General features: G+C 50.3%; 1 non-coding gene across 1 annotated transcript; it reads left to right on the top strand.

The window, feature by feature from the left end:
• The first annotated feature begins 5,820 nt into the window (after positions 1 to 5,820).
• TRNAQ-UUG (transfer RNA glutamine (anticodon UUG)) lies at positions 5,821 to 5,892 on the top strand. The gene has a single exon. It is a non-coding gene; the product is annotated as a tRNA-Gln (tRNA).
• The last annotated feature ends 1,634 nt before the right edge of the window (positions 5,893 to 7,526 follow it).

The raw sequence follows: 7,526 nt of genomic DNA, 5'->3' as shown, positions 1-7,526 counted from the left end.
TAAATTTTTCTTTACCAGCGGGTTCGCTTTTTAATTGGCGGTTCTTCTGGCACCTATTTGCGATCTCTGGAATAACAGCTCCCGAATATTTCCATTTATTGGCATTGCTTGTAAATAATTTGCTTTTCTTCGGCGTTCGTAGATTCGGCGGAACAAAAGCACGATCAATCGTTTTGGCAATTAATCTCCCTGGCTTGTTATTGAAGTCATAAAATTCAGTTACGAAATCGCACGTGGTTCTTTGACCTAACTTTGGTTTTTCTTTGGGGGACCCAGTATCCAGGGTGTATGAGCCCTGATCTAAGAAAACCACGTTGCCCTATGACAGCTAATATTCGAAACTGATTACGAGGGGCATGCCGGTCACGTGTATCCAGGCAGTACTGAAGAAGTAATGCGACCACGATATTTAGCAATGTTTATCGACTCAGACATCGCGGTTCCCGGAAGCCGGTTTTTCCAGTTCACTCATGATAGTTTCACTTAAGTATGTGAAACTGTCATGCAGAAAGAAAAACTAGCTAGTTTCCAGCCAGCACGCAAAGAAAAACAAGACGAGCTACCACTTCAGGTGGTGCTTCGCGTGCAGCAAAAGGTATGCGACAATTGAAAGAAAGTATCCAACCGACATGATGGGAATTTACTTGTCAGTGCCCCTTTTAAGCTATGTACTCTGTGCAATCGTATGAAAAAGCATAATAGGCTCCAAAATTATGGGGTTTTACGTGCCAAAACCACTTTCTGATTATGAGGCATGCCGTAGTGGAGGACTCCGGAAATTTTGAGCACCTGGGGTTCTTTAACGTGCATCTAAATCTAAGTACACGGGTGTTTTCGCATTTCGCCCCCATCGAAATGCGGCCGCCGTGGCCGGGATTCGATCCCGCGACCTCGTGCTCAGCAGCCCAACACCATAGCCACTGAGCAACCACGGCGGGTTCTTAATAGGCACCAGTGCACCACTAATTATGCAACTAGGTTCACTGACTGCACGCGCAACGTGATTTGTCTGATACCGCAGAATTCTTGTAAAGGAAATACAGGACAAACGTGAGAGTGTTTTATTGATCGATTATGTCAGCACTGCGACAGCGTCAAGAATGGGTATGGAAACCATTTGGTGGGCCATTGAAATAACTGCGGTCATAATCCCATGCTTCATACGACGAAGTTCCTAGAGAAAGGAAAAAAGAAAACTAAGAGGGAAAAAGAAACAATGGAAACAATTCTGCGTTATAATGGTAGGATATACTTGTGATGAAGAAAGAGATAGCTATTGCTTTAACCGAAAAGAGAAGTAGCAGTATTGCACGACTTACCAGTTTGTCATATATGTGCATTTGTTCACGCGTTCGGGCTCTTGGGAAGACAAACCGGATAACAATTTGCAAGTTTTATGAGTTTTTTGAAAATCGCCTGTGGCAGACATCCTACTTTTTATCCTTCAGCTGCATCATTCGAAAAGGTGGACATTACTAGCACGACAAATCGAAACACATATTAGACTAGTAAACAATAAAAATACAAATTACTTTCTTAATTGTTTGCTTTACGGCCGACATTGCAATTTACGATTTGAATTCGGCGAGGATGCAATAGGTCTGTACGTGAAATGAATTTCCACAATGACATCATTTGCGAGATATTATTTCTCGGATTGTGGAACGAAATACATGGGCATACCATATACAGTAGCACTTCAATTCATTAAAGGATATTTTGTTAAACATGTAACAACAGTGTATCTTTAGGGCGAGTTTGAGGGCGCGTATCTTGAAACTTGTGTCTTTCTAGGAATTCATTCTACGTGGATATACTTTTCAAGTTCACCGGCAACAATTATTAAATCGCAATATGTGCCGTGAAGCAGAACATTAAGAAGTTGTTTAGCGTTACTATGTTTATTTGCCGAACATATGTTTTGATTTCTCGTGAAAATAATATCCGCCACTCTGAATATTCCTGCTCAAAGACTAGGGTTATATTATGTGCGACAAACAATTTTTAAAAATTCCGTAAAACATACAAGTGATCCTCCCGTGGAAAGGTTGATGTTCTTCAAATAAAAATTGAGCTGGCAGTCAGTGGTTGCTCTGTGGCATGTGTTACTCTGCATGTCCTTCTTGTAGTGGCGCTGTTTGACCACAGTTTTGAATTATAGGGTTTTACTTGCCAAAAACACGCTCAGATTATGAGGCACGCCGCAGTGGGAAATAATTTAGACCAGCTAGGGTTCGCGAACGTGCACAGCAATCCCAGTACACGAGCGCTTCCGCTTTCTGCACCCGTCAGAATGCCGCTGTTGTAGCCGGGAATGAACCCGCGACCTCGGACTGAGCAGCTCAACGCCATAGCCGCTGAGACGGGTCTATTTATTTCAGCAACTGCATGCTTAAGGCGTGGTTGTGGCAATTCTTATGCGGACGATATGCACTATGGCTGTAACGGACGGCAGACGTTTTTTGAGTGTGTGAAACTGCGGTCCACGAAAGTGTACTATTCCGGATGCCTGTATGATATTGTGATATTGAACGTGTGGGGATGCGCGACTCTCGCGCGTCCCCTGATGTTCTTCCCGCATAGCGCATCCCCTGATATGCTGTTTTCCCGCACGGCTCGCGTGGCCTGGCGGTCGGAGTGGTACAAGCGCGGTGCGAGAGATGGCGCGACTGTCGCGCTTCTGCGGGGTTACTTGGGCGCCGAAAGGGAAGGCGCTTGCTCTCTTTGGGTTCGGGAAACGAGCGCGACGGACGTGCCGCGCCGACCATGCTTCTGCGAGACCGTCTCGCGTGGCCGCCTTGGACACCGTTGGCGTGACTGTACACGCGAACGACCAGGCGTTAGGATCCAGCATGGGGCGAACATATTCGCTCGCAATGCGGTCGCGGTAAGTCGGACTTCTAGATTTGTCGCGCGCCCATCGGCATGTTTTGGGGATATGAACTCGGCTAGCAGGCATTGATCCATGAAAGGTGCAATAAATGCCCTTGTGACTGTTTGCACTACTGTGTTGTCGTTCCTTTGTCCCAAGAGTACGGAGGAGAGAACCCCGTATCTCCCACATCTGGCTGCCCAACGTGGACCTCTTGGGGCATCGGACGACAATTTTAAGTGTTGCTTCGTTCAAGACCTTTGTTTGAACCGAAGCGTAGGCCTAGCGTGGATTTTGATCGCTAGCGTCGGCGGCGTGCTTTCTTGAGCGAGGCGACGGTGGCTGTAGTGTGTTTGAACTTATCAACATGCTAAGCCTTTTCGCAAGTGTTTTTTTTTTAATGACATTCGTCAGTACGAGAGCCACGTGGTCTGCATCCTGGGAGAGCGAGGCTGAGCGCCCGCGGAGCAGTGGCAAGCCTGAAGCGAGTGAGTACGGAAGCCTCGTGGGTGGTCCGAATTTCTTATGTAAATAGCTTCTTCTATCTCTTTGACTCGGATGAAGTCGCGGCTCTGGGAGCCGGGTGGCCGCGGGCCACGGGTGCCACGACGGGCTGACTGGTATTGCGGCCTGGCACCGGGCGCTCCGACACCGTCTGGGACGGTGGGCGCCGTCAACTCGGATGCTGTGTGCACCGAGCGGAGTAGGACCACCTCACAGAGCTAACGTCTCCTCGCGGCTGCCTGTTTTGCGCTCATTTTGGGTGTTGTTTTTGGATGCCGGTTGTTGTCAGGGTAGCGACGCTTTAGGCCTAAGGCTTTACGAAGCTGCCTGTCGCACGTGGAGGGACACAACCTGGTGGACCGTGGCGTTGAGGTGTTGCAAGTTGCTTCCCTCATTCTAGTTTAGCCTCGCACGAATTGAAATTACTCGTTCGGCTCAAGGAAGCGAGCTTCGTTCACGTGAACTTAGCATCTGAGTAGCTGCCCGATCTTTTGCTAGCCGAGTTGAACATCGTACCACGTGGGTGATGCGCATGCAGAATTCCTCTCCCTTGCACTACTTTAGTGTTTGCCGAGTGTTTTGAGTGTACGCAGCGTGATTGGAGTCACCCCTGGCTGGCTGTCACCTGCACATCGTCTGCGCGGCTGCCCCGGACTACGATCGAGTCACCCCCGGGCGATGGTGATGCTGTGGCCAGTTACTTCGGCGGCCTCCTGCATCCAGCTCACAACCCTCGGCGGCGGACAAAGGAGCCAGCGGTCACCGACAGCTACGGCGGCTCTTGCCAGCTGGGCGCGTCGGCGCGAGCGACGCTTGCTCGTATTGACTACTGCGTCGTCGTTTCCGGAGTCCTGGCCTGGAATGATGCCGTCGAGTCTGCAAAGCTGCTGCTGTGACCGGCGGACGCCAGCGGTGTACCCCAAGGACAGTCGGCTCGCATGTTACGGACAGCGTGTGGACATTTCCCCGGCGCGGCCACTGTTGCATGTACCACCTTGTTCGCGAAGCACGGGTTAATGTTAGACCGTGTGACATGTTTCGCCGGAATAAGAAGTGATTTAAGGTTGGGGGGATGTGGGGATGCGCGACTCTCGCGCGTCCCCTGATGTTTTTCCCGCATAGCGCATCCCCTGATATGCTGTTTTCCCGCACGGCTCGCGTGGCCTGGCGGTCGGAGTGGTACAAGCGCGGTGCGAGAGATGGCGCGACTGTCGCGCTTCTGCGGGGTTACTTGGGCGCCGAAAGGGAAGGCGCTTGCTCTCTTTGGGTTCGGGAAGCGAGCGCGACGGACGTGCCGCGCCGACCATGCTTCTGCGAGACCGTCTCGCGTGGCCGCCTTGGACACCGTTGGCGTGACTGTACACGCGAACGACCAGGCGTTGGGATCCAGCATGGGGCGAACATATTCGCTCGCAATGCGGTCGCGGTAAGTCGGACTTCTAGATTTGTCGCGCGCCCATCGGCATGTTTTGGGGATATGAACTCGGCTAGCAGGCATTGATCCATGAAAGGTGCAATAAATGCCCTTGTGACTGTTTGCACTACTGTGTTGTCGTTCCTTTGTCCCAAGAGTACGGAGGAGAGAACCCCGTATCTCCCACAAACGTTATTTTATCTTGATCCAGCGGAAGATTCAGGTCAACAATTTTCAGCGCTCGGAAAGGTAAAAACGCGGTATCATGCGCCCATGCAAGATATGTATTATGAATAATGGCGTTCTCTTCCTTGCTCAACTTAGGTTTGATACACAAAGGCAAGGGTCGCAGATAACAAGATGAGATATTTCGTATGAAGCTACAGAACACTGGGAAATCATACAAATATCCAAGATTTTCAGTCTCTCTAACTGGAGAGCTAAATAAAGGGAGTAGCTGTGGGATTTATCGTCCCTAAGAGAAGTGCACTTGTGGGGTTTGAGGGACACTTTAGTGGGAAGGGCTTCCGGATTAATGCTGGTAACTTGGCATTCTTCAACGTGCGCTGTAATAAACGTACGCGGATCCCTTTGCATTCCGTCACCAATGCAATGCGGCTGCCGCGTATCGGGAATCGAACTCGCGACTTCGTGCCTGCAGCGGCCGAACGCCACTGGGCTATCGAGGTGGCCAGCGCCAGATTTCGCCAAAGTGTTCCGAGTGCATAAAACCCAATGTGTTTGCGTGGTCGCAAGAATGACAACAAACAACGCAGACATGAAGGAAGCCACATGCATCCCGTAATTAACCGAGCCCCGTGACGTGCACGCGAATACGAAAGCGTAACTCGGCAGGTTTTTTCATCGCTGCGCTATCTTCGTGCTGCCGTTTTTTTTTTTTATAAGCACACGTGCCTAGCCTAGGCCCTCCGCAGGTGCGACGAACGCGTTCCGGCGTGGTCCAGTGGCTAGGTTATCTCGCTTTCACCCAGAAGGTCCGGGTTCGTTTCCCGGCGATGGAAGATGTTTAGGTCTCATGTTGTAATGGTCAGCACTCTGGGCTTTGAATCCAGCGATCCGAGTTCGAGTCTCGGTGAGACCCATTTATTCCGTCGGGTTCTCGTTTAGTTCCTGATTCAACGGGTAATTATCTGCGAACCTTGGAAGAGCGGATCCGGAATGTTTGCGTTCATCGGTACTGCTTGTGAATAATTATCTTTTCGTTAGCGTTCGTAGATTAGACGGGTCAGAATCACCATCAACCGCTTTGTTAATTATTCTTTTTTTTTAATACGTCTTTATTTCTGCGTTTAATAGGCCACGCCTTGCGGCAGAAAAGGGGTGCTCTATGGGGGAGTGGGAGGGGGACCGGTGCTCTCTTCTTCCTCGAGGTGGAGTGGTCCCGAGGTCGGCTCTGCAAAGAGGCGGCCAGGCCCTTCCTTGCCCCTGAAAAAGTCCAAGAAAGCACTCCAAAGTTAATTATTCTTTATGGCCTTTTCAATAAGGTAGAGGTATGCTTAACTCTCTGTGGCGGCAATGTTTTAGGCACACAGAATACACCATCGTAAACGCGCGGCGAGTTCTTGTGAAGCCGCGGGACGACAAAGCGCGATTTCGGAAGTGACTGAATGATATGTCATATCTTCGTATCTTAAGCAAGCACAACGTTCACGTCTTGAAACGCGAGCATTAAGCTAATAATTTCAGAGCTATTCCACTCCATGAAGGTGGATGACCAGCAGAGCTGTATATGGGTTGAAGAACTGTATTGATTTAAATAACGACACATACTACAGTGAATTGATGATTTCTTTCCACCGTCTCTTATTTGGTCACTAAGATGTCTATGGCTTTGTGGTCGCTATGGTATAGCGTCATGAGCTCTGCGACGACACTGGAAAGGTTCATCGTCAACGTCAAGTCCATAAAGGACCGATGACGCGTGGTAGGCACACCGAAATTTGCATAGCGCGGAATGCGCAATCTTTCCAAGCACCTTGCGTCCGGCCGAGACAAGTCCACGTCGAAATCATCCACAATTGGGATGGTAGCGCGGTCCATAGGGGTGATCCAACCAAAGGCGAGAATCACAACGTCCTCCAGGTCCCCTTTGGGCGTGGCAGGAGGAATGTAAACTGTAGCGACCACGATTCCGTCCAGAGTCTGCACGGCACACACGTGGGCACACTTCGTGACAACTACTTCTTCCGCAGTGGGCAACACATAGAAAGTGACAAACTCGCAGCCCGCCTTTTCGTATAGGGCTACGCCGCCCGCCCGAGAGTCGACGTTTTCCTTATACGTAGACTAGATGACCGCGCCATCTACCGACGATAGACAAATGACGAGTGGAGAGCATGCATCGCGGCTCTAACGCGAGCGCCGGCGACGCGCAGGTGTTGAGTGGAGAGCGTACGCCGTAGCTGTAAAGCGAGCGGCGCGACACAAAAGGTGACCATGTATCAACCTTTTTGACACTTTCAGTCATTAAACGCAACTGCGGTACATACGGCGATACGCTTTGTGTATGTATATCAATATAGACGCTGAAGCGGTTTCTCTTCTACGCGCTCGGTCTGCGCCATCGGTCTACGCCATCGTTCTACGCACGCAACGCAGCGCCAGAACCTAGCGTATAACAGCTCCGCTGTAGAAAGGTGAGTCGATAGTGGTTGACGTCGAAGAAGGACAATGTCTTTCGGGGTGCATTAGTGCACGATGCGGTTTGTTTTACCA

The sequence above is a fragment of the Dermacentor andersoni genome, chromosome 3 (assembly GCF_023375885.2).
Source record: "Dermacentor andersoni chromosome 3, qqDerAnde1_hic_scaffold, whole genome shotgun sequence".
In the NCBI taxonomy this organism is placed as follows: domain Eukaryota; kingdom Metazoa; phylum Arthropoda; class Arachnida; order Ixodida; family Ixodidae; genus Dermacentor; species Dermacentor andersoni.
This window is presented reverse-complemented; position numbering and strand designations above follow the sequence as displayed.